Source organism: Crinia signifera, chromosome 11 (assembly GCF_055691185.1).
Source record: "Crinia signifera chromosome 11, ASM5569118v1, whole genome shotgun sequence".
NCBI classification, from domain to species: domain Eukaryota; kingdom Metazoa; phylum Chordata; class Amphibia; order Anura; family Myobatrachidae; genus Crinia; species Crinia signifera.
In genome coordinates, this window is record NC_139227.1 from 74,826,424 (window position 1) to 74,851,667 (window position 25,244).

The 25,244-nt window shown below is 52.2% G+C and overlaps 1 protein-coding gene across 2 annotated transcripts in view; it reads right to left on the bottom strand.

Moving 5' to 3' along the window:
* POLA2 (DNA polymerase alpha 2, accessory subunit) overlaps positions 1-25,244 on the bottom strand; it is a 189,706-nt gene that overhangs the window by 143,651 nt on the left and 20,811 nt on the right. Inside the window, exon 1 of one of the 2 annotated variants that reach the window (XM_083164933.1) lies at positions 15,812-15,949. The exons of the other annotated variant lie outside the window; for it this stretch is intronic. The gene's annotated coding sequence lies outside the window, so the exon portion shown is untranslated. Of the gene's footprint in view, positions 1-15,811; positions 15,950-25,244 lie in introns of those variants that run through there. 2 annotated transcript variants of the gene reach the window in all.

Sequence of the window (25,244 nt, forward strand, 5' to 3'; positions counted from 1 at the left end):
GCAGCTGACATCCGGTGACGTCAGCTACTCGGCCCACACACCCGCGTCACCTCCTCATTACCATGAGAACGCCCAGCGTTCTCATGGAAACGCCCATGGAAACGCCCATGGAACGCTGGGCGTTCCCATATAATAATGGGGCAGCCCGGCGCTCCCCACCCATCTCTGCCCCCCTCGCTGCCATGGGTGCGTGCACCCGGCGACCCGAAAGGTCGCCGTGGGTGCACGCACCATGCGCCTGCACATGCGCAGAAACACGCCTGCACATGCGCAGACGCACAACATCGGTACTGCGTGCGAATGCGCGCAGTAGCGATGAAATCTGAATAAGGCCCATTATGCGCAATGTTTACATTCTGCACATGCGATCACATCGCAGAACAACAAACACCTTTGCCATATATACTGCAGGGGAGCTTGCGGTGTAGAGAAGCCAGCGATCACAAATGGAGGCAGGGGGTGGAATGCACCTTCTCCTGCATTTGCATTGCTTAAGGATTGCACATGATAAGCTCCTGCGAGAAGCTTATCATGTGCAATCCAAACTGAATCAGGCATCTACTGAAAATGTATATAAAATATAACATCAATGGCGAGGGTTTGGCTGGCAACTTGGGGAGGACGGAGGCCAGAACTGATGTTATATTTTATATACATTTAAGCTGCAAGGCAAAGTTTCTTTGGTCTCGCAAGCCAACCTGCATCTGCAAGCCTGATGAGACTGGTGTACACACTAGTCTAGATTGCTTAGAAACTAAGCACAAATCTCACTGTGTGTATGCTCCTGGCGATCCTGATGCGCGGTCCCGCACATCGGGATCGCCTGATTAGTAAGTCAGTGCATGCAGACGCAATCTAGTAAGATTGCTTAGAAAATCTGCATGTCTCACTGCGTGTGTACACAGGACGCGACTACTTCCGTGATCGCGTCCTGAATCCACTCCCCCCTCATCACTTGTCCCCTCCCATTGTTCTCCAGCGTTCAAGCCACCCATCTCCCTGGTCCCTCACCCAGGGTGTGTGGTAGGGCCACTCGGTGTTGTGCAGGTCGTCCCTCGCGGGCATGCTCCTGTGCGCCTCGCTTTGGACGTGTAGGGGAAGCCGGGAATCCCCCGCTCAGGGATGCACGGAGGACACAGCACACCCTAATGCCCAGTCACCCCTCTGTTCCCATTTATAGCACACCCTAATGCCCAGTCACCCCTATGTCCCCATGTTTAGCACACCCTAATGCACAGTCACCCCTCTGTCCCCATGTACAGCACACCCTAATGCCCAGTCACCCCTCTGTCCCCATGTACAGCAGACACTAATGCCCAGTCACCCCTCTGTCCCCATGTATAGCACACCCTAATGCCCAGTCACCCCTCTGTCCCCATGTATACCACACCCTAATGCCCAGTCACCCCTCTGTCCCCATGTATAGCACACCCTAATGCCCAGTCACCCCTCTGTCCCCATGTATAGCACACCTTAATGCCCAGTCACCCCTCTGTCCCCATGTATAGCACACCCTAATGCCCAGTCACCCCTCTGTCCCCATGTATAGCACACCCTAATGCCCAGTCACCCCTCTGTCCCCATGTATAGCACACCCTTATGCCAAGTCACCCCTCTGTCCCCATGTATAGCACACCCTAATGCCCAGTCACCCCCTGTTCCCATGTATAGCACACCCTAATGCCAAGTCACCCCTCTGTCCCCAAGTATAGCACACCCTAATGCCCATTCACCCCTCTGTCACCTTGTACAGCACACCCTAATGAGCAGTCACCCCTCTGTCCCCATGTATAGCGCATCCTAATGCCCAGTCACCCCTCTGTCCCCATGTATAGCAAACCCTAATGCCCAGTCACCCCTATGTCCCCATGTATAGCACACCCTAATGCCCAGTCACCCCTGTGTCCCCATGTATAGCACACCCTAATGCCCAGTCACCCCTCTGTCCCCATGTATAGCACACCCTAATGCCCAGTCACCCCTCTGTCCCCATGTATAGCACACCCTGATGCCCAGTCACCCCCCTGTCCCCATGTATAGCACACGCTAATGCCCAGTCACCCCTCTGTCCCCATGTATAGCACACCCTAATGTCCAGTCACTCCTCTGTCCCCACGTATAGCACACCCTAATGCCCAGTCACCCCTCTGTCCCCATGTATAGCACACCCTAATGCCCAGTCACCCCTCTGTCCCCATGTATAGCACACCCTAATGCCCAGTCACCCCTCTGTCCCCAAGTATAGCACACCCTAATGCCCATTCACCCCTCTGTCACCTTGTACAGCACACCCTAATGAGCAGTCACCCCTCTGTCCCCATGTATAGCGCATCCTAATGCCCAGTCACCCCTCTGTCCCCATGTATAGCAAACCCTAATGCCCAGTCACCCCTATGTCCCCATGTATAGCACACCCTAATGCCCAGTCACCCCTGTGTCCCCATGTATAGCACACCCTAATGCCCAGTCACCCCTCTGTCCCCATGTATAGCACACCCTAATGCCCAGTCACCCCTCTGTCCCCATGTATAGCACACCCTGATGCCCAGTCACCCCCCTGTCCCCATGTATAGCACACGCTAATGCCCAGTCACCCCTCTGTCCCCATGTATAGCACACTCTAATGCCCAGTCACTCCTCTGTCCCCATGTATAGCACACCCTAATGCCCAGTCACCCCTCTGTCCCCATGTATAGCACACCCTAATGCCCAGTCACCCCTCTGTCCCCATGTATAGCACACCCTAATGCCCAGTCACTCCTCTGTCCCCATGTATAGCACACCCTAATGCCCAGTCACCCCTCTGTCCCCATGTATCGCACACCCTAATGCCCAGTCACCCCTCTGTCCCCATGTATAGCACACCCTAATGCCCAGTCACCCCTCTGTCCCCATGTATAGCACACCCTAATGCCCAGTCACCCCCCCTGTCCCCATGTATAGCACACGCTAATGCCCAGTCACCCCTCTGTCCCCATGTATAGCACACCCTAATGCCCAGTCACCCCTCTGTCCCCATGTATAGCACACCCTAATGCCCAGTCACCCCTCTGTCCCCATGTATAGCACACCCTAATGCCCAGTCACCCCTCTGTCCCCATGTATAGCACACCCTAATGCCCAGTCACCCCTCTGTCCCCATGTATAGCACACCTCCGCTGCTACAGCACATGCTGCATAAGGTGTACATACACTGAATGAGACATCCTGCAGTACACGGGGAGCCTGCTATCTGCTGGGTCAGTGGCGTAACTACTGTGGGTGCAGCTGCTACAGGTCCCGAGCTGTCGGTAGGGCCCGCTGCTCCCCCTGCACCCTATAAAAAAAAAAGGCAGTGGCACCCACTGCAGCGACACCCTCTGCCCCCCCTCAGACGCCGGAGATCATTTTGGGTCCTGCCTCGCCCCTCAATAGCCAGCCGGAGATGTACCCTGGCCTGCACTGACCCCCCCCACCCCCATTTCAGGAGCCAGAAATGTGCGTGTGTCCTGCGCCGCCCCGCGCCCCACCAATAGCCGGTGATGCACCCTGCGACCTCCCGGGTCCCCCACCCTCTTCCTAGATGCTAGAGATGTGCGTCCCACCGCCGCACTGCCTACCCCCCAGACGCCGGAGATATTGCGTGACCCTGACCCCCGCCTAGCAGTCCCTGCACCCACCTCCTCTCCAGTAGCTGCATCATGATGGGAACACAGTGCTGGGCCTGCCTCCAGCATCCGCACAGGGATGACACTGCTGCTGTGTCCAGCATGAATTCCCCTGCCGCCGGTCTCCACTTGACCCTGTGCCTGGAGCTCACCCCCTGCTTGGTAAGTGCCCTTGGAGCACTGTACCTTCTTTTCTGTACCCAGTGTGCGTGTGTGTGTATGAAACCTTATGAGCCACCTACACCCTTCCTCTGTGTGTGACCCTTTTCACCCCCCATCACCCCTGGTGTATTTCCTTATATTCTCTTGTATGAAACCTTGACCCTCTTCCACCCTCATCCCTGGTCTTTAACCCTCCTGTACCACACATCCCCTGTATGTGTCACCTTCCCCACTCTCCACATCCTTCCTCTGTGTAAGACCCCCTGAACCCACTATGCCTGTGTGACACCTTCTTGCCCCTACCCCCACTGTGACCCCCTGTAGTACTGTACCACCTACCTCTGTGTTTGACCCTCCTGTCGGCCACTACCCCTGTGTGTCTTACCTCCTGCCTCTGTGTATGCATTTTGACACCCTGTACTTTCCAAACATCCCCCCTCCTGCATATCACATATATCACATTGTGTACCCTCCTACCCAGGGTGAATGTTTTTCTTTTTTTTTACACCTTTTATCCCCACACGTCCATGAGTCACCCTGTACAAAGGGGTGGGGGGGCCCTTTTTTATTTAACTATTGGTTCTGCTTTTGAACTATGAGCCCAGCAAGCTCTTAAATGGGCCACATGCTGGGAATTGTGGTTCTCCAAGTCCCAGTATGCGTTCCAGGCTTGCTGGAACTCATAGTTCCACAGCAAAACCCAATGGTTTATTCAAATTTTTACACTTGAATCAGCCCGGTACCCACTGGGGGTGCCAGACGCGTTCCCGACAGTAGGGATCCCGAAAGTCATTTACCAGACGTCGGGATCCCGACTGTCAAAACAACGACAGCCCAACGGCCGCTCGCTATAGGGGTTTTTATGCGCTCGCCATGCTGTCTGAGTCCGGCTGTCCGGATCCCGACTGTCGGAACCCCATACCACACCCCTCACAGGCCAGGGGTACTGGGACTGCCTGGCCAGGTAAGTTCTGGAAGGGGGGACCCCTTTATCGGTGGGGTCCCCACTTCCCCAGGACCCCTGACCAGGCTGACCGGTTGGAGGGATGAATGCTTTCGCCGGGGGGGACTTGTAGAAAAAGTCTCCCCTCGCCCCCCCGGCTGTGGCATTACCCTGCTGGCTGGTTGGGCCTGGGGCTGGTTCTTGAAATACGGGGGACCCCATTCGTTTTGTCCTCTTTGGGAACCAGGACCGGCCATTGGGCCTGGTGCTGGTTTAAAAAAATACGGGGAACCCTTACTTGTTTACTTGTTCGGGGTGGGGGGACGCCGTTTAAAAAAAATATATATATTATTTTTTACACTGACACCTGCACGGATCTGAATGATCCATGTAGGCTTCTGCTGATACGAATTAGTATTTAATGGCTGATAAATACAAATTCGTATTGAAAAAATACATATGCATATGACATCAGTAAAATATGAAAAAAAAACAAAAAAAAAAAACACCTATCATTGCTTGAGGATCCCACGTGATAAGCTGCTGTGAGCAGCTTATCATATGTGACCCAAGCTGAATTTATATAAAATATAAAATCAAAGGCGAGGAATTGGCTGGCAACTTGGGGCGGATGGAGGCCAGAACTGATTTTATATTTTATATAAATATACATTTACGCTGCAAGGTGAAGTTCCTTCGCCTTGCAAGCCAGCCTGCGACTGCAAGACTGAGTAAGGGGAGACTTACTTAAGCTGTAGCCATAGAGGGACACTGCAACCGATGGTCACAATGTCCCTCTAAACTGCCATTGCATCGCAGTTTGATTTGATCACAAATGCCGGCAAGGGGTGGTATGCACCTCCTCCTGCATTTGCATTGCTTGAGGATCCCACATGATAAGCTGCTTATCATTTGCGACCCAAGAATAGAATAGAATCAACTTTATTGTCCATGTGTGCTTGCGCACACTAGGAATTTTTGGGGGATTTACAGTGCAGCATAAATCATGGCTAAGAGGGGGAGGCATTACATACATTACATTGAGACATTACATGCGGGGACCACATTTTTAAAGGGCAAAATTCGCCTTGCCCCTCTATCAGTGCCCCACTTAAACAGCCTCACGGGGAAGCCCAGCGCCGCCGCAGACGGCGATACCCGGCGCTTACCCGGCAGCGAAGTGACTTCGGAGGGGCCAGGCCCGCCCCCTTTGATGACGGCGGCGGCTGGGCCCGCACCCTTTGATTACATTTTTTAAAAAATATTTATTTTTTACACTGACACTTGCACGGATCTGAATGATCCATGTAAGCTTCTGCTGATACGAATTAGTATTTAATGGCTGATAAATACAAATTCGTATTGAAAAAATACGTATGCATACGACATCAGTAAAATATGAGAAAAAAACAAAACAAAACCTCCCCTCTAGTAAAATCCACCCACTATTATTGCTTAGCACAAATCTCTGCGTGTATATGTGCTCCCCATGGGAGATGGACACCAGCAAATTTGCTTAGCAAAATTGCTTAGAAAAATTGCTTAGCACAGATCTCTACGTGTGTATGCCCCTTTACTCAGGCTGCAGTCGCAAAGGGTCACAGCCACCGATGGTACCGATGTTCTTCTAAACTGCAATCACAGTTGGATACGATGGCAAATGGAGGCAGGGGGTGGAATGCACCTCCTCCTGCATTTGCATTGCTTAAGGATTGCACATGATAAACTATTGCAAGCAGCTTATCATATGCAATCCAAACTGAGAGCCTGATTCAGACCTGTTCTCTATGCTGGGAAATAAATGGTGACTGCAGCGCTTAAGTGGGGAGGCGTCCTGTAAAAAGCAACCCTGAGTGCGGCGAAACGCATCCCAAGGATTGGTCTGTCCATCAAGTACTGGAGACCGAGAGACCGGAACATCACTTCTCTAAAGCCTCTTAAAATCTGAGCACTTTAGCCAGGTTGACAAAGCCAGCCTGAGCGCTCGAAACGCGTTTCCAAAGGATTCCCGCCTCATCTGTGACACCAACCTGCTGCACATCTGTGATACCAACTTGCTGCATGTCTGCACTTTAAATGTACTGACGGCCTGCCTAAATCATCGCTCCCCAGCAATGGCTATGACTGCCAGCTGCATGCGGCTGTCACCACGTGAGAGTGTACAGGACACTGACCTAGGAAGAACGGAGATCAGCTTGTGCGGACGGTACGGCCGTAGCAGTCCGGGACCATGGACCATCGGCTTCTCCACACAGTAAGGTACTCCTGGTACCTCAACACACAGGACACTTGTCACATGCTCTAACTTTCTATCTATAACGTGCAATACATCGCGTGCATCAAGTGCAGTCCAAAATTTAAGCCGGCCTGCGACTGCAAGCCTGAGTAAGAGGAGACTTACTTAGGCTGTAGTCGTAGAGGGTGAACGTGACCGATAATCGCAGTGTCCTTGTAAACTGCCATTGCATCGCAGTTTGATATGATCACAAATGCCGGCAGGGGGTGGTATGCACCTCCTCCTGCATTTGCATTGCTTGAGGATCCCACGTGATAAGCTGCTGTGAGCAGCTTATCATATGTGACCCAAGCTGAATTTATATAAAATATAAAATCAAAGGCGAGGAATTGGCTGGCAACTTGGGGCGGATGGAGGCCAGAACTGATTTTATATTTTATATAAATATACATTTACGCTGCAAGGTGAAGTTCCTTCGCCTTGCAAGCCAGCCTGCGACTGCAAGACTGAGTAAGGGGAGACTTACTTAAGCTGTAGCCATAGAGGGACACTGCAACCGATGGTCACAATGTCCCTCTAAACTGCCATTACATCGCAGTTTGATTTGATCACAAATGCCGGCAGGGGGTGGTATGCACCTCCTCCTGCATTTGCATTGCTTGAGGATCCCACATGATAAGCTGCTTATCATTTGCGACCCAAGAATAGAATAGAATAGAATCAACTTTATTGGCCATGTGTGCTTGCGCACACTAGGAATTTTTGGGGGATTTACAGTGCAGCATCAAGCATGGATAAGGGGGGGAAGGCATTACATACATTACATTGGGCCTTATTCTGGTCTGTGCGTACTTTCCTGAATTCTTACGGATGGCGTTTTTTAGCCGTCTGCACATGCGTGGGCAACGGTATGCGCATGTGCCATGCATGGTCTCCGTACTTGTTCTCACTAATACCGTACAGAAATGTGCACCGCAATCACTCTGGAAATATGGGCGTCTTATGGGCGTCATTCGGAACTACACAGGGGCGTAGTTTCAAAGTGGGCTAAACTGGCCGTAAACATGGGCGTACGCGAGGGAGTGCACTCATTCTGGTAGGCGTGCATGCGGACAGCACACCGAATGCACGCGAACCAAAAGGCTAGAAATATGCAGTGTTCATAAGCAAGTATTTCTTTGCGGACACCACTCGGTCATGCGCTAGGCAATCGGAACGCCTAATCATTACGGGTGCACCTCAACCAATGTCAGCTGAACACAATACAATCAACTCCTTTACTCATTAATCATTAATTACACTCTTCTCATTGCTTCAATTGGAACCATTGCAGCTTAAATGGACCATTACTAAACACACACATATATGCTGCAGTTTGGACACACATTTACACTGCAACCAATGGACAGAACTTACTATCACTAATATAAATATACATGTCACTTCTACATTTACCACACATTTGGCGATGTAAATACACCGCATCGGCGCGTACGGGCAGGTTCCCGTCCGTTCTGACGCGGTAAGACCGTGCAGAATATGTGTGTTTCCACCGCACACGCAAGGTTTGGATGTCGTCCGTAAATACCCCCTGTTGTTCCAGTGTGAGTCCGTCCGTATGTGGAGGTCAGGAGGGCGTTTCTTCGGACGATGTCCGCACAGCGTGGCGTGCGGCCCGCTCCGAAGGATTTCGGGAATGTACGCACCGACCAGAATAACCTCCATTGAGACATTACATGCGGGGACCACATTTTTAAAGGGCAAAATTCGCCCTGCCCCTCTAGCAGCGCCCCACTTAAACAGCCTCACGGGGAAGCCCAGCGCCGCCGTATACGGCGACACCCGGCACTTACCAGGCCCGCCCCCTTTGATGATGGCGGCGGCTGGACCCGCACCCTTTAATGACATTTTTTTAAAAATATTTATTTTTTACACTGACACTTGCACGGATCTGAATGATCCATGTAGGCTTCTGCTGATACGAATTAGTATTTAATGGCTGATAAATACAAATTCGTATTGAAAAAATACGTATGCATACGACATCAGTAAAATATGAGAAAAGAAAAAGCAAACAAAACCTCCCCTCTGGTAATATCCACCCACTATTATTGCTTAGCACAAATCTCTGCCTGTATATGTGCTCCCCATGGAAGATCGACACCAGCAAAGTTGCTTAGCAAAATTGCTTAGAAAAATTGCTTAGCACAGATCTCTATGTGTGTATGCCCCTTTACTGCAGTCGCAAAGGGTCACAGCCACCGATGGTCCCGATGTTCTTCTAAACTGCAATCACAGTTTGACACAATGGCAAATGGAGGCAGGGGGTGGAATGCACCTCCTCCTGCTTTTGCATTGCTTAAGGATTGCACATGATAAACTATTGCAAGCAGCTTTTCATATGCAATCCAAACTGAGAGCCTGATTCAGACCTGTTCTCTATGCTGGGAAATAAATGGTGTCTGCAGCGCTTAAGTGGGGAGGCGTCCTGTAAAAAGCAACCCTGAGTGCGGCGAAACGCATCCCAAGGATTGGTCTGTCCATCAAGTACTGGAGACCGAGAGACCGGAACATCAACTCTCTAAAGCCTCTTAAAATCTGAGCACTTTAGCCAGGTTGACAAAGCCGGCCTGAGCGCTCGAAACGCGTTTCCAAAGGATTCCCGCCTCATCTGTGACACCAACCTGCGGCACATCTGTGATACCAACTTGCTGCATGTCTGCACTTTAAACGTACTGACAGCCTGCCTAAATCATCGCTCCCCAGCAATGGCTATGACTGCCAGCTGCATGCGGCTGTCACCAAGGCCCTTATTCTGGTTGGTGCGGTAATATCCGCGTGCGTTCGTGCCGCCGATGTTTTGTGTCTGCGCATGTGCAGAGGCGTCTCTGCGCATGTGCGAGCGGGGCGTACGGCCAAATCCCGCATGAAATGTGAGCACTCCGAACAGGGGGTGGAGAGGGGCGTGAAGGGCTATTTGGGCTCATTACCATATGCATACGACCCGCGTTTCATGGGCGTTCTCATGCAAACGCTGGGCGTGCGTATGGTAATGCAGTCGTGACACACGTGTAGGGGGCGGACATATGACATCGCCGGATGTCAGCTGCCCGCCCAGATCCCTGCTTTTGCACGGAAAAATGTCCGTGTGCTCTGAGGTTGCGGGATCTGGTGGACCATTCGTCCTGCATTCGATGGTCTGCGACCATCAAATGATGGGGGTTGTTCCCTGAGATGGAGGAGGCGTCTTCCATGAAAAATACACGTGCGGTCCGTTCGGCCAGCTTCTTACCGCGTACGGACGGAGTTGCCGATCCGTATGGAAGGCGGGGTTTCGCACGCACGGTCCTGGCCGCACATTCGGATCCGGCCGCACCGATCAGAATAAGGGCCTATGTGAGAGTGTACAGGACACTGACCTACGAAAAACGGAAATTAGCTTGTGCGGACGGTACGGCCGTAGCAGTCCGGGACCACGGACCATCGGCTTCTCCACACAACAAGGTACTCCTGGTACCTCAACACACAGGACACATGTCACATGCTCTAACTTTCTATCTATAACGTGCAATACATCGCGCGCATCAAGTGCAGTCCAAAAATTAAGCCGGCCTGCGACTGCAAGCCTGAGTAAGAGGAGACTTACTTAGGCTGTAGTCGTAGAGGGTGAGCGTGACCGATGGTCGCAGTGTCTTTGTAAACTGCCATTGCATCGCAGTTTGATATGAACACAAATGGCGGCAGGGGGTGGTATGCACCTCCTCCTGCATTTGCATTGCTTGAGGATCCCACGTGATAAGCTGCTGTGAGCAGCTTATCATACTGTATGTGACCCAAGCTGAATTTATATAAAATATAAAATCAAAGGCGAGGAATTGGCTGGCAACTTGGGGCGGATGGAGGCCAGAACTGATTTTATATTTTATATAAATATACATTTACACTGCAAGGTGAAGTTCCTTCGCCTTGCAAGCCAGCCTGCGACTGCAAGACTGAGTAAGTAGAGACTTACTTAAGCTGTAGCCATAGAGGGACACTGCAACCGATGGTCACAATGTCCCTCTAAACTGCCATTGCATCGCAGTTTGCTTTGATCACAAATGCCGGCAAGGGGTGGTATGCACCTCCTCCTGCATTTGCATTGCTTGAGGATCCCACATGATAAGCTGCTTATCATTTGCGACCCAAGAATAGAATAGAATAGAATCAACTTTATTGGCCATGTGTGCTTGCGCACACTAGGAATTTTTGGGGGATTTACAATGCAGCATCAAGCATGGATAAGGGGGGGGGGGAGAGGCATTACATACATTACATGGAGACATTACATGCGGGGACCACATTTTTAAAGGGCAAAATTCGCCCTGCCCCTCTAGCAGCGCCCCACTTAAACAGCCTCACGGGGAAGCCCAGCGCCGCCGTAGACGGCGATACCCGGCGCTTTCCCGGCAGCGGAGCGACTTCGCAGCGGCAAGGCCCGCCCCCTTTGATGACGGCGGCGGCTGGGCCCGCAACCTTTGATGATATTTTTTAAAAAATATAAATTTTTTACACTGACACTTGAACAGATCTGAATGATCCATGTAGGCTTCTGCTGATACGAATTAGTATTTAATGGCTGATAAATACAAATTTGTATTGAAAAAATACGTATGCATACAACATCAGTAAAATATGAGAAAAAAAAAAGAAAAGAAAACCTCCCCTCTGGTAATATCCACCCACTATTATTGCTTAGCACAAATCTCTGCGTGTATATGTGCTCCCCATGGGAGATCGACACCAGCAAAATTGCTTAGAAAAATTGCTTAGCACAGATCTCTACGTGTGTATGCCCCTTTACTCAGGCTGCAGTCGCAAAGGGTCACAGCCACCGATGGTCCCGATGTTCTTCTAAACTGCAATCACAGTTTGACACAATGGCAAATGGAGGCAGGGGGTGGAATGCACCTCCTCCTGCTTTTGCATTGCTTAAGGATTGCACATGATAAACTATTGCAAGCAGCTTTTCATATGCAATCCAAACTGAGAGCCTGATTCAGACCTGTTCTCTATGCTGGGAAAAAAATGGTGTCTGCAGCGCTTAAGTGGGGAGGCGTCCTGTAAAAAGCAACCCTGAGTGTGGCGAAACGCATCCCAAGGATTGGTTTGTCCATCAAGTACTGGAGACCGAGAGACCGGAACATCAACTCTCTAAAGCCTCTTAAAATCTGAGCACTTTAGCCAGGTTGACAAAGCCGGCCTGAGCGCTCGAAACGCGTTTCCAAAGGATTCCCGCCTCATCTGTGACACCAACCTGCTGCACATCTGTGATACCAACTTGCTGCATGTCTGCACTTTAAACGTACTGACAGCCTGCCTAAATCATCGCTCCCCAGCAATGGCTATGACTGCCAGCTGCATGCGGCTGTCACCAAGGCCCTTATTCTGGTTGGTGCGGTAATATCCGCGTGCGTTCGTGCCGCCGATGTTTTGTGTCTGCGCATGTGCAGAGGCGTCTCTGCGCATGTGCGAGCGGGGCGTACGGCCAAATCCCGCATGAAATGTGAGCACTCCGAACAGGGGGTGGAGAGGGGCGTGAAGGGCTATTTGGGCTCATTACCATATGCATACGACCCGCGTTTCATGGGCGTTCTCATGCAAACGCTGGGCGTGCGTATGGTAATGCAGTCGTGACGCACGTGTAGGGGGCGGACATATGACATCGCCGGATGTCAGCTGCCCGCCCAGATCCCTGCTTTTGCACGGAAAAATGGCTGTGTGGTCTGAGGTTGCAGGATCTGGTGGACCATTCGGTCCTGCATTCGATGGTCTGCGACCATCGAATGATGGGGGTGGTTCCCTGAGATGGAGGAGGCGTCTTCCATGAAAAATACACGTGCGGTCCGTTCGGCCAGCTTCTTACCGCGTACGAACGGAGTTGCCGATCCGTATGGAAGGCGGGGTTTCGCACGCACGGTCCTGGCCGCACATTCGGATCCGACCGCACCGATCAGAATAAGGGCCTATGTGAGAGTGTACAGGACACTGACCTACGAAAAACGGAAATTAGCTTGTGCGGACGGTACGGCCGTAGCAGTCCGGGACCATGGACAATCGGCTTCTCCACACAACAAGGTACTCCTGGTACCTCAACACACAGGACACATGTCACATGCTCTAACTTTCTATCTATAACGTGCAATACATCGCGCGCATCAAGTGCAGTCCAAAAATTAAGCCGGCCTGCGACTGCAAGCCTGAGTAAGAGGAGACTTACTTAGGCTGTAGTCGTAGAGGGTGAACGTGACAGATGGTCGCAGTGTCCTTGTAAACTGCCATTGCATCGCAGTTTGATATGATCACAAATGCCGGCAGGGGGTGGTATGCACCTCCTCCTGCATTTGCATTGCTTGAGGATCCCACATGATAAGCTGCTGTGAGCAGCTTATCATATGTGACCCAAGCTGAATTTATATAAAATATAACATCAAAGGCGAGTGATTGGCTGGCAACTTGGGGCGGATGGAGGCCAGAACTGATGTTATATTCTCTATAAATATACATTTACGCTGCATGGTGAAGTTATCTCCCCATGTGACTCCAATATCTTCGGCCACTTAAAAAGCAAACGCGTAAAGGTGAACGGTTCACCTGTGACAAGGAGGTGCAGGAGACCGTGGAAACCTGGATTCATCAGCAACCAAGGAGTTTCTACACTGAATCCATCCACTCCCTTGTTACGCGCTGGATCATTGCATCAATGTCAATTATGTGTAGTTGTAATGTTACACATGAACTGTAATTAAATATTCTTTGATTAAAATATTGTTTACATACAACCATAGTCTCCCTTTTCATTTGGGCACACCTTATATATGGTCTGTATACCCCATTTTCTATGCAGATGTCATTTGTTCAGTATGTAAATGGTAGTGTCTACAAAACTCCTATGGACAAATCTCTACTTACACTCCAGCAAATGTGATTGTAAAACTCATTATGGCCCTTATTCTGGTTGTCACGCAGGGAACGGTGGTGGCACTGTGCATACGCAATCAGGACAGCGGGCGGGGGTGGCCCCATTAGCATATGGGAGTGTTTCCTGGACGTTCCTATAAGAACTCAGGGCGTTCTCATGCTAATGAGGCCATGATGCGGGGGGTGGGCAGCTGCTGACATCATCGGATGTCAGCTGCCCCCCCATTTCCTTCCCAGTGTGCCCACATATGTAAGTGCCTTGAAAGTCACTTTTATTTGCATGCACGCACCACATCTTTCAATGGTCGGCAACCATCAAAAGATGTGGCCGTTCCCCCCTGGCCTGTGAATGGATGTTACTTTGTGGATGTTACTGCAACAGCCAACCATTCACAAGGCGGGCTTTGGTGTAATCACAACGCGGCAAATTTACAGCCTTGCGAATCAACCAGAATAATCCCCTATATCAGAGCCGGCCTTAGGCATAGGCAAACTAGGCAATTGCCTAGGGCATTTGGAATGTCTAGGGGCATCAGCAGCTTCTGCTGATTAAAATGATATGCAGCATGCCTGTATTCTGTATGTGAGTGAGGCTGTATCTGCATATGAAATAGTGTATTCATGGAAATCACTGTAACATAGCATTCTGTATGCAGGTACAGCCACAGTCACACACAGAATATATTCATGCCACATATCATTTTAATCATCGGAAGCTCCTTGTGTCCTGGTCACATAATAATACAAATAAGACGAATTTTCAGCAAAAAATGCACCCAACGTTAGCAGAACTGGCCAGGAGCTGCATGGCTTATTGAGTCAAGATGTACGAGGAAACATCTGTATCCAAGCAGAGGCAGAGGTCACAGTGTTAGCGGCTGTGCGAGTGCTGTCTGCGGGTGGGTTGGTTGTGCAATAGCGTTCAGCATATGTGTAAGGGACATTATATGTGTGTCATGTATAAATGCATTAATAATGTGCGACGTATGTGTAACAGGCATTATGTGTGTCATGTGTATAAGGGCATTAATAATGTGCAACATGTGTAATGGGTATTATGTGTGTCATGTGTATAAGGGCATTAATAATGTGCAACACATGTGTAAGGGGCATTATGTGTGTCATTATGTGTATGAAGGGCATTAATAAAGGTTGGCATAATGTGTAAGGGGCATTATGGTTATAAGGACATTAATAATGTGTGTCATGTGTAAGGGGCATTACTGTGTGGTATTATCAGGGTTGCCGATAGAAACAGGTAGGGGGTACAAATTACCCAGGCCAAAGTCTGATGGAAGGGCCCAGTGGGGGCCCTGGGCCCCCTCTCCATAAGTGACAGCTGCAGCTCTTCTCCTCTGCCCAGCACACACTGCTTTGTGCTGGGTTGCTGTGTGGCCATGGAGGTGCTTAAAATACAATTTTTTCTCAGGATTTTTTTCTAAGGGTATGATGTGAATAATGTGAGGAGTAATGTACATAAGGTAAAGTGATACTACTGTGTGATGTAACGTGAATAAGGGACACCATCGCATGATATAATGTGAATAAAGTTGCACTACTGTGTAATTTGAATTGGGGGTACTATTGGGTGGCCATGCCCCTTCCCAGCAAGAACACACCCCTGTTTGGGCTGCACACCGAATGTGTGCACTGTTTCTATTTAAAATATTGCAGGTAGGAAAACCAAAATGATGACTGCTATGATGAGGGTTGATGGTTCTGGGAAAGGGGAGCAGGGTCAGAGGCGGAACTAGTGGCTGTGCTGCGGGGCACCAGCCAAAATCTTGCCTAGGGCGTCATTTAGGCTAGGGCCAGCTCTGCCCTATATGTAAATTACAAGACAGGAAGTGATCACATACTCACCTGCTATTAAATGGTGCCCTCCGGGATACCAGGTGTAGGGGGTGCGGGAATTCCAGCAGATGTAACGGGATGCACTTCTGGAAGTCAGAACATCGCCTCTAAATTCCGGAGTCCCCTGTGCATTCCGGGAGTGCGGACCAGCATGGATTGGAGTCTATGAAAAGGGGGGAATCACTGATATCATTTCTCTGACTGAGCCCTGAAATGACTTTTTCGCAATTATCATACAGTAAATGCTGTTAAATCTATGTATTACATGACATGCAAATAATAGTAAAGCGTGGAGCAGATACTGTAAAAAACAATATATGTAATTTAACGTAGTGGAACGATCACATTGTAAATAAGCTGGAAACTGATTATAGCCGCCGGCCAATGTAACAGGTGAAGAATAGTCAGTGCGATGAGCTGACGCCTGGGAACCGTGTAATGTATATTGAGCTCTCTAAGTACCCACCTGAAGTAGCCCAAGTAGCCCAACCCTGAGAGGGAGAGTGATCAGATAGTATAGGGCATTCCGGGGGAAATACAGGAACCAGGGTCTCCTTATAGAACAGATGCTAAACCAACTAAAATACTGATTTATTAGAAGATGATTATAATACAGTTCCTCCATCCGGTGCGTTGTCGGCCACTGGAGGCGGCATTTCAGCTCACACCGGCCGGGGAGGGACGGGCTGACATAAGTGACCAGTGGCTTTGCGTGGCTGAACCTAATCCTAATGAGCACAAACAGCGTGATAAAATACATCAATAGAGTATCACCCCATCTCCTTGGGGCTAATTCAGACCTGATCACATGGCTGCGAATTTGCATATCAGCCGATTCTTCATAAACTGCACATGCGCACGGCCCCTAGTACCCATTCCAAGTCCTTCTATTCCATTCCAGACTCTTCATCCACTCTACTATTGTAGCAGCATCCTCCTCTCCCCCCCCATGTCAGCCTGCCCACCTACACCCCTGCTCTAGCAGCATCCTCCTCTCCCCCATGTCAGCCTGCCCACCTACACCCCTACTCTAGCAGCATCCTCCTCTCCCCCCATGTCAGCCTGCCCACCTACACCCCTGCTCTAGCAGCATCCTCCTCTCCCCCCATGTCAGCCTGCCCACCTACACCCCTGCTCTAGCAGCATCCTCCTCTCCCCCATGTCAGCCTGCCCACCTACACCCCTGCTCTAGCAGCATCCTCCTCTCCCCCCATGTCAGCCTGCCCACCTACACCCCTGATCTAGCAGCATCCTCCTCTCCCCCCATGTCAGCCTGCCCACCTACACCGCTGCTCTAGCAGCATCCTCCTCTCCCCCCATGTCAGCCTGCCCACCTACACCCCTGCTCTAGCAGCATCCTCCTCTCCCCCATGTCAGCCTGCCCACCTACACCTCTGCTCTAGCAGCATCCTCCTCTCCCCCCATGTCAGCCTGCCCACCTACACCCCTGCTCTAGCAGCATCCTTTTTTCCCCCCATGTCAGCCTGCCCACCTACACCGCTGCTCTGGCAGCATCCTCCTCTCCCCCCATGTCAGCCTGCCCACCTACACCCCTGCTCTAGCAGCATCCTCCTCTCCCCCCATGTCAGCCTGTCCACCTACACCGCTCCTCTAGCAGCATCCTCCTCTCCCCCCATGTCAGCCTGCCCACCTACACCCCTGCTCTAGCAGCATCCTCCTCTCCCCCCATGTCAGCCTGCCCACCTACACCCCTGCTCTAGCAGCATCCTCCTCTCCCCCCATGTCAGCCTGCCCACCTACACCCCTGCTCTAGCAGCATCCTCCTCTCCCCCCATGTCAGCCTGCCCACCTACACCCCTGCTCTAGCAGCATCCTCCTCTCCCCCCATGTCAGCCTGCCCACCTACACCCCTGCTCTAGCAGCATCCTCCTCTCCCCCCATGTCAGCCTGCCCACCTACACCCCTGCTCTAGCAGCATCCTCCTCTCCCCCCATGTAAGCCTGCCCACCTACACCCCTGCTCTAGCAGCATCCTCCTCTACCCCCATGTCAGCCTGCCCACCTACACCCCTGCTCTAGCAGCATCCTCCTCTCCCCCCATGTCAGCCTGCCCACCTACACCCCTGCTCTAGTAGCATCCTCCTCTCCCCCCATGTCAGCCTGCCCACCGACACCCCTGCTCTAGCAGCATCCTCCTCTCCCCCCTATGTCAGCCTGCCCACCTACACCCCTGCTCTAGCAGCAGCATCCTCTCCCCCCATGTCAGCCTGCCCACCTACACCCCTGCTCCAGCAGAATCCTCCTCTCCCCCCATGTCAGCCTGCCCACCTACACCCCTGCTCTAGCAGCATCCTCCTCTCCCCCCATGTCAGCCTGCCCACCTACATCCCTGCTCTAGCAGCATCCTCCTCTCCCCCCATGTCAGCCTGCCCACCTACACCGCTGCTCTAGCAGCATCCTCCTCTCCCCCCATGTCAGCCGGCCCACCTACACCCCTGCTCTAGCAGCATCCTCCTCTCCCCCCATGTCAGCCTGCCCACATGCACCCCTGCTCTAGCAGCATCCTCCTCTCCCCCCATGTCAGCCTGCCCACCTACACCCCTGCTCTAGCAGCATCCTCCTCTCCCCCCCATGTCAGCCTGCCCACCTACAACCCTTCTCTAGCAGCATCCTCCTCTCCCCCGATGTCAGCCTGCCCACCTACACCGCTGCTCTAGCAGCATCCTCCTCTCCCCCCATGTCAGCCTGCCCACCTACACCCCTGCTCTAGCAGCAGCCTCCTCTCCCCCATGTCAGCCTGCCCACCTACACCCCTGCTCTAGCAGAATCTTCCTCTCCCCCCATGTCAGCCTGCCCACCTACACCCCTGCTCTAGCAGCATCCTCCTCTCCCCCCATGTCAGCCTGCCCACCTACACCCCTGCCCTAGCAGCATCCTCCTCTCCCCCCATGTCAGCCTGCCCACCTACACCCCTGCTCTAGCAGCATCCTCCTCTCCCCCAATGTCAGCCTGCCCACCTACACCCCTGCTCTAGCAGCATCCTCCTCTCCCCCCATGTCAGCCTGTCCACCTACACCGCTCCTCTAGCAGCATCCTCCTCTCCCCCCATGTCAGCCTGCCCACCTACACCCCTGCTCTAGCAGCATCCTCCTCTCCCCCCAAGTCAGCCTGCCCACCGACACCCCTGCTCTAGCAGCATCCTCCTCTCCCCCCATGTCAGCCTACCCACCGACACCCCTGCTCTAGCAGCATCCTCCTCTCCCCCCATGTCAGCCTGCCCACCGACACCCCTGCTCTAACAGCAGCATCCTCTCCCCCCATGTCAGCCTGACCACCTACACCCCTGCTCTAGCAGCATCCTCCTCTCCCCCCATGTCAGCCTGCCCACCTACCCCCCTGCTCTAGCAGCATCCTCCTCTCCCCCCATGTCAGCCTGCCCACCTACACCCCTGCTCTAGCAGCATCCTCCTCTCCCCCCATGTCAGCCTGCCCACCTACACCCCTGCTCTAGCAGCATCCTCCTTTCCCCCATGTCAGAATGCCCATCTACACCCCTGCTCTAGCAGCATCCTCCTCTCCCCCCATGTCAGCCTGCCCACCTACACCCCTGCTCTAGCAGCATCCTCCTCTCCCGCATGTCAGCCTGCCCACCTACACCCCTGCTCTAGCAGCATCCTCCTCTCCCCCCATGTCAGCCTGCCCACCTACACCCCTGCTCTAGCAGCATCCTCCTCTCCCCTATGTCAGCCTGCCCACCTACACCCCTGCTCTAGCAGCATCCTCCTCTCCCCCCATGTCAGCCTGCCCACCTACACCCCTGCTCTATCAGCATCCTCCTCTCCCCCCCATGTCAGCCTGCCCACCTACACCCCTGCTCTAGCAGCATCCTCCTCTCCCCCCATGTCAGCCTGCCCACCTACAGCCCTGCTCTAGCAGCATCCTCCTCTCCCCCCATGTCAGCCTGCCCACCTACACCCCTGCCCTAGCAGCATCCTCCTCTCTCCCCATGTCAGCCTGCCCACCTACACCCCTGCTCTAGCAGCATCATCCTCTCCCCCCATGTCAGCCTGCCCACCTACACCCCTGCTCTTGCAGCATCCTCCTCTCCCCCCATGTCAGCCTGCCCACCTACACCCCTGCTCTAGCAACATCCTCCTCTCCCCCCATGTCAGCCTGCCCACCTACACCCACCTACACCTACGCCCTAGGAGGCAGGGCGGGAGGAGGTGGGGCAGCGATGAGAGAAGAGGACAGCGGGCAGGATGGTCGGGAACTGATATATGTTACTGTATACGTATGGTGAGGTCTCGAGGAAGTGACGGGGGCAGCGGCCAGCAGCGGGGCAATGTGCGGCACTAAAGCATGGGGGCGGGAGAGTGTATATCTATGGTTTTACTTTTTTTTTAGTGGGCTATGAGGTGTTACCTGCAGGCGTCGTAATGGGCGTTACCTAGGTCACGTGTATACGACCCCAATGAATCTTTTTAAAATAACTATGCACTCCCCTCAGTGTAATTGTCTGGTAGTTTATATTGCAGCAATTCACACTAAGGGCCTGATTCAGCAAGGCTCGGTAAGCAGGGGTCAACTGCTGCTTGGCGAGCCCATAACAACCATCCGAACGCTCCGTCAGTACCATGCGAGGGAGTGTACTCACACACATCCCCTCGCACACAGCTGGGTTAAGGCTCTGGAGGGCCCTGGGGACTTTTGACAGGGGGGCCCTGAGGTCTAACATTAAAATCATATTACAAATTTGTGTGTGTGTGTGTGTGTGTATGTATATGTGTGTATGTGTGCATGTGTGTGTGTATGCATGTATATATGTGTGAGTATGTATGCATGTGTGTGTGTGTATGTATGCATGTGTGTGTGTGTATGCATGTGTGTGTGTGTGTGTATGCATGTGTATGCATGTGTGTGTGTACACATACATATCTTTTATTGACATATTAGAGCCTGTGTGACCCAGAAATGTTGCAAATATCCTTATTAATAAATGCAATGTAATATAATGGTTTAATACTGCAGTGCCATGCGTGGTCTGAATTCATTCCTGTCCCTCAGCAGGGGGATGGAATGGGATGCCGGCAGTCAGAATATCAATGCAGACCTCCCAATCAGTTGGGTAACTACAGAGGGTGCAGGGATGCAACTGCTGTGGGGCACGGGGGCAATCCCCTACACCCTATTTTAAGTTGATTTTTTTTTAAATAGTAGTGCCGCCTTGGCAGAGGCTGCGCCACTGTCCTGTTACTCCCCCCTTCATCGCCGGGTGGGAGCAGGAAACACAGCGGCTGCAGGAGCCTATATGAGGACTAATTCTGTCACTATGGTGGGTGGGAGCAGCAGGAAGCCCAGTGGCTGCCGGCTCTCAAGAGACCAGTGGCACCGTGGCGGCATGTCACCTTACCCCCTCTCATCTGGCTGCCGGCACCTGAGGAGACATGTGAGTCACTGTGGCAGCAGGGGAAGGAGAAGACCCAGCGGCTGCAGGAGCACCGGAGGAGAAAAGTTACTGCAGCTGTGGGAGCAGGTGGAGGTCCGCGGCAGGAAAACTGTCACTACAGCCATGGGAGGAGGAGGAGGAGGCCTGCGGCTGCCATCGCTGTGAATGTAAGACAATCCATTGCTAGTGAAATCAAGACATGCATCCTCTCCTCTTCCCCCATCACCCTCTGTAACCTCACCTCGTCACATCACCTCACCAACTCTATCCCTGCCACACCCCTCACAATCTCTCCCCTCACCACCTCTCACCCCCGTCACCTCATCCCTGACCTGCATCCTCTCTTCCCCTCATCATCCCTAGTCACCTGACCACCTCTCGCCCCCGTCACCTCACACCTGACCTGCATCCACTCCTCCCCCTCATCATCCCTAGTCACCTCACCACCTGTAACCTCACCTCGTCACATCACCAACTCTATCCCTGCCACCCCCTCACAATCTCTCCCCTCACCACCTCTCGCCCCCGTCACCTCACCCCTGACCTGCATCCTCTCCTCCCCTCATCATCACTAGTCACCTCACCACCTGTAACCTCACCTTGTCACATCACCTCACCAACTCTATCCCTGCCACCCCCTCACCACCTCTCGCCCCCGTCACCTCACCCCTGACCTGCATCCTCTCCTCCCCCTCATCATCCCTAGTCACCTCACCAGCTCTCGCTCGCCCATCACTTCACCCCCTCTCTATCTCACTCCTGCTGCTCTCTGTCTCCCCTCTCTCCACCTTCTCTTTTTAGCACCCACCCCCCATAGAAGCATTGTAGTGACAAAGGTGGTGGTTGGAGGCCATTTCAAGATTTTGCTATGGGGCCCTGAAAGTTCTAGTTACCCCCTGATCCCAATCATAAGTATGTGGGGCAGGCCAGCGTCAGGCTGAAAGAAAATTAGGTTTAGGCAATAGTGGCGGAGTTAGGGTTAGGCTGTGGGCAGGAGGGTTCGGCCACTAGAAAGAAGGGGGGTTAGGGTTAGGCTGTGGGGCACGAAAATTAGGCACTAGCAAGGAGGGATAGGATGACGGCATCTGTATTCTGACTGCCGGCATCTACACCACCAGTCATCTGCATGTATTTCATAAATAATATACGAGTATACATACATATATATGTATATACATAGCCTATAGGTCCTACACAGACACATACCATACATAGACACAGGGCATATATGCACATAAACCATACATATACACAGGGCATATATGCACATATACCATACATACACACAGGACATACACACACATACTGTTAGGCGCCGTGGGAGCACTTCTGGAAGGACAGAGCGGCATGTTCGCTCAGCCGCCTGTCCTTCCGGCTCCGACGTCCGGTTGCCTAGCAACCAGGGACACCGGAGGACGCAGCGTCGGTGCGTGACGCCCGTCCTCTCTCCTCGCGTCTCCCAGCAACTAGGGACGCCGGAGGATGCGGCGTTAAGACATAACGCCCGTCCTTCCGCCTCACGTCTCCCAGCGCCAGAGACGCGGCAGCGCCGTTGCTTAGCAACGGCAGACGCTGCCAGGCATGGAAAGAAAGCCGCGAAAGTGAACAGACCACAGGTGTCTGAGGGGGCTCGTTAGGACAGGCGGGGCTCAGGCCTCCATCCTCATTGGCTCCTAGCCTCCTTATCTAGGAAGCCAGCCCTGCAGTCCTCGCCGGTGATAGCTCCTGTTTGGACCTATCTGTCTGCTGCTCTCCGGTCCGCTTCCCTGCTGTTCCCAGTGACTCTTGCGTGATCTCTTCTTCCATTGGGTCCACCCTGTGTCGTGAGTTGCCCCACTGGGGTAGTTTCATTCTTATCTTTTTCATTGTGATTGCTACACTTGTTCATATTTTTCCTGTCCGCCAGATTGGCAGGTCATTTACGTTGGGACGGCCTATTGCCTCCCACTCGTCTCCTCCCCTTGTCTCCCAGTCTTCCTGGGGTTCCCAGTCTACCTTGTTCTTTGTATGCTCTTATATTTGGTCTTGTATTTTGTTTGGCTCCCTGGGCGACGGTTGTCGCGGGTTGTGGCGACCAGGTCGCGGGCGCTTAGCTGCGTTAGCCAGGGTTCGGCAAGTCGCCGTTTATTAATTTTAGTTAGGTCCCTCAGTCAGCTTTCCTCTTGACCGTACCCTAGGGGGGTCCCCGGCTCCTTGTCCTTCCATAACTCCTGGCTGCACCGGAGCTTGGGTGGGCATAACCTACCCATTCAAACGTGGCGGCTACAGGCGAAGCCTAGCTATACCTGCAGGAGTCGGTCACCCAGCCTGGGGGGTACAACAGAGGCAGTGTAGGGTTTTTGCCGTGGCTGTCCTAAACAGCAGTCCCGGCGGTGGGGTCACACCCGAAACCTAACATTATCACCGGCCATACATACAAAAAAAAAAAAAATTTTTTTTTTTCCCCCCTCCTCTCTCCCGTGTTCCTGGACCGATAGCATTCAGGGTGTGAATATCTTTTTTTTTTTTCTTTTGTGTGGATCTATTATTAGGATGAATCCTACTCCTGAAGGTCAGGCTCAGGCATTTGCCAGTCAATTACAAGGTTTGACGCAGATGGTTCAAAATTTATCGCTAAGAATGAAAACCCAGGAGGATGGTGCACGAGGAAATCCTTCGGTTCTCGTAGAACCTAAAATTAATCTTCCCGACCGGTTTTCAGGAAACCGGAAAGATTTCTTTAATTTCAGAGAGAGTTGTAAGCTCTATTTCAAGCTTCGACCCCGGTCATCCGGCTCTGAACTACAGCAAGTTGGTTTAATTATGTCGTTGCTTCAGGGGGATCCCCAGACTTGGGCTTTTGGGTTAAAGTCTGATAATCCCGCGTCAGCGTCGGTGGATGCTTTCTTTAAATCATTAGGACTTCTATACGATGACCCTGATAGGGAGGCGTCTGCCGAGAGTCATCTGCGCTCTCTTAGACAGGGCCGGAACCCTGCAGAAGCGTATTGCACGGAATTCCGACGATGGTCGAATGACTGTGGCTGGAATGACCCAGCATTACGTAGCCAATTCAGGCTAGGGCTTTCAGAGGCCATTAAGGATAGCCTTATCCAGTATCCCGTCCCGGGATCGCTTGACAAACTTATGGAGTTATCGATTAAAATTGATCGGCGTCTTAGGGAACGCAGGTCCGAGAGAGGACCCAGTTTGAGGCCTACTTCCCTCGGCTTTGTACCCTCGGAGGACGAAGAAGAACCGATGCAAATCGGTGCTTACCGCATCACTCCAGATGAGAGAGCTCGCCGGATGAATGCTGGGCTATGCATTTATTGCGGGAGCAAAGGGCATTTCCTCCGTGCTTGTCCTAACAAGTCGGGAAACGCCAAAACCAAGTGAATGCAGAGGGGTTTCACTTTGGTTCGCTTCTTATTTCCCCTCACAATGCGTTATTAGTCCCTACTGAGATTCAGGGTGAAGAAGTGAAGATGTCAGTTACTGCATTTATTGATAGCGGGGCAGCTGGTAATTTTTTAGATATTCAGCTTGCTGAAAGACTGGCCATCCCTCTGCTACCTCTGAAAAAACCTGTAATAATGCGAGGCCTGGACGGCAGCCCGTTGGCCAATGGAGTGGTCCGCCATCAGACCCCGCCAGTATCCCTACGTGTGGGCATTTTTCATACAGAAAGTATCTCTTTCTTTCTTATCTCATGCGCCACTGTGCCGATTGTTCTGGGTCACCCCTGGCTCCGGGTTCATAACCCACAGATTAATTGGCAGGCGGGGGAAATAACTCGATGGAGTGATCATTGCTCCAGTCATTGTCTAGGGCAGCCTGTACTTGGGGCAGTGGTTTCCGTGGAGGGGATTCCAGCTGCCTACGCTGACTTCCAGGATGTCTTTTCCAAAGGCGAAGCTGAGGTTTTACCACCTCATCGCACATACGATTGCGCCATTGAGCTAATTCCCGAGGCACAATACCCCAAGGCCAGACTTTATTCTTTGTCTGGACCCGAGACGCAGTCCATGAATACTTATATTCAGGAAAATTT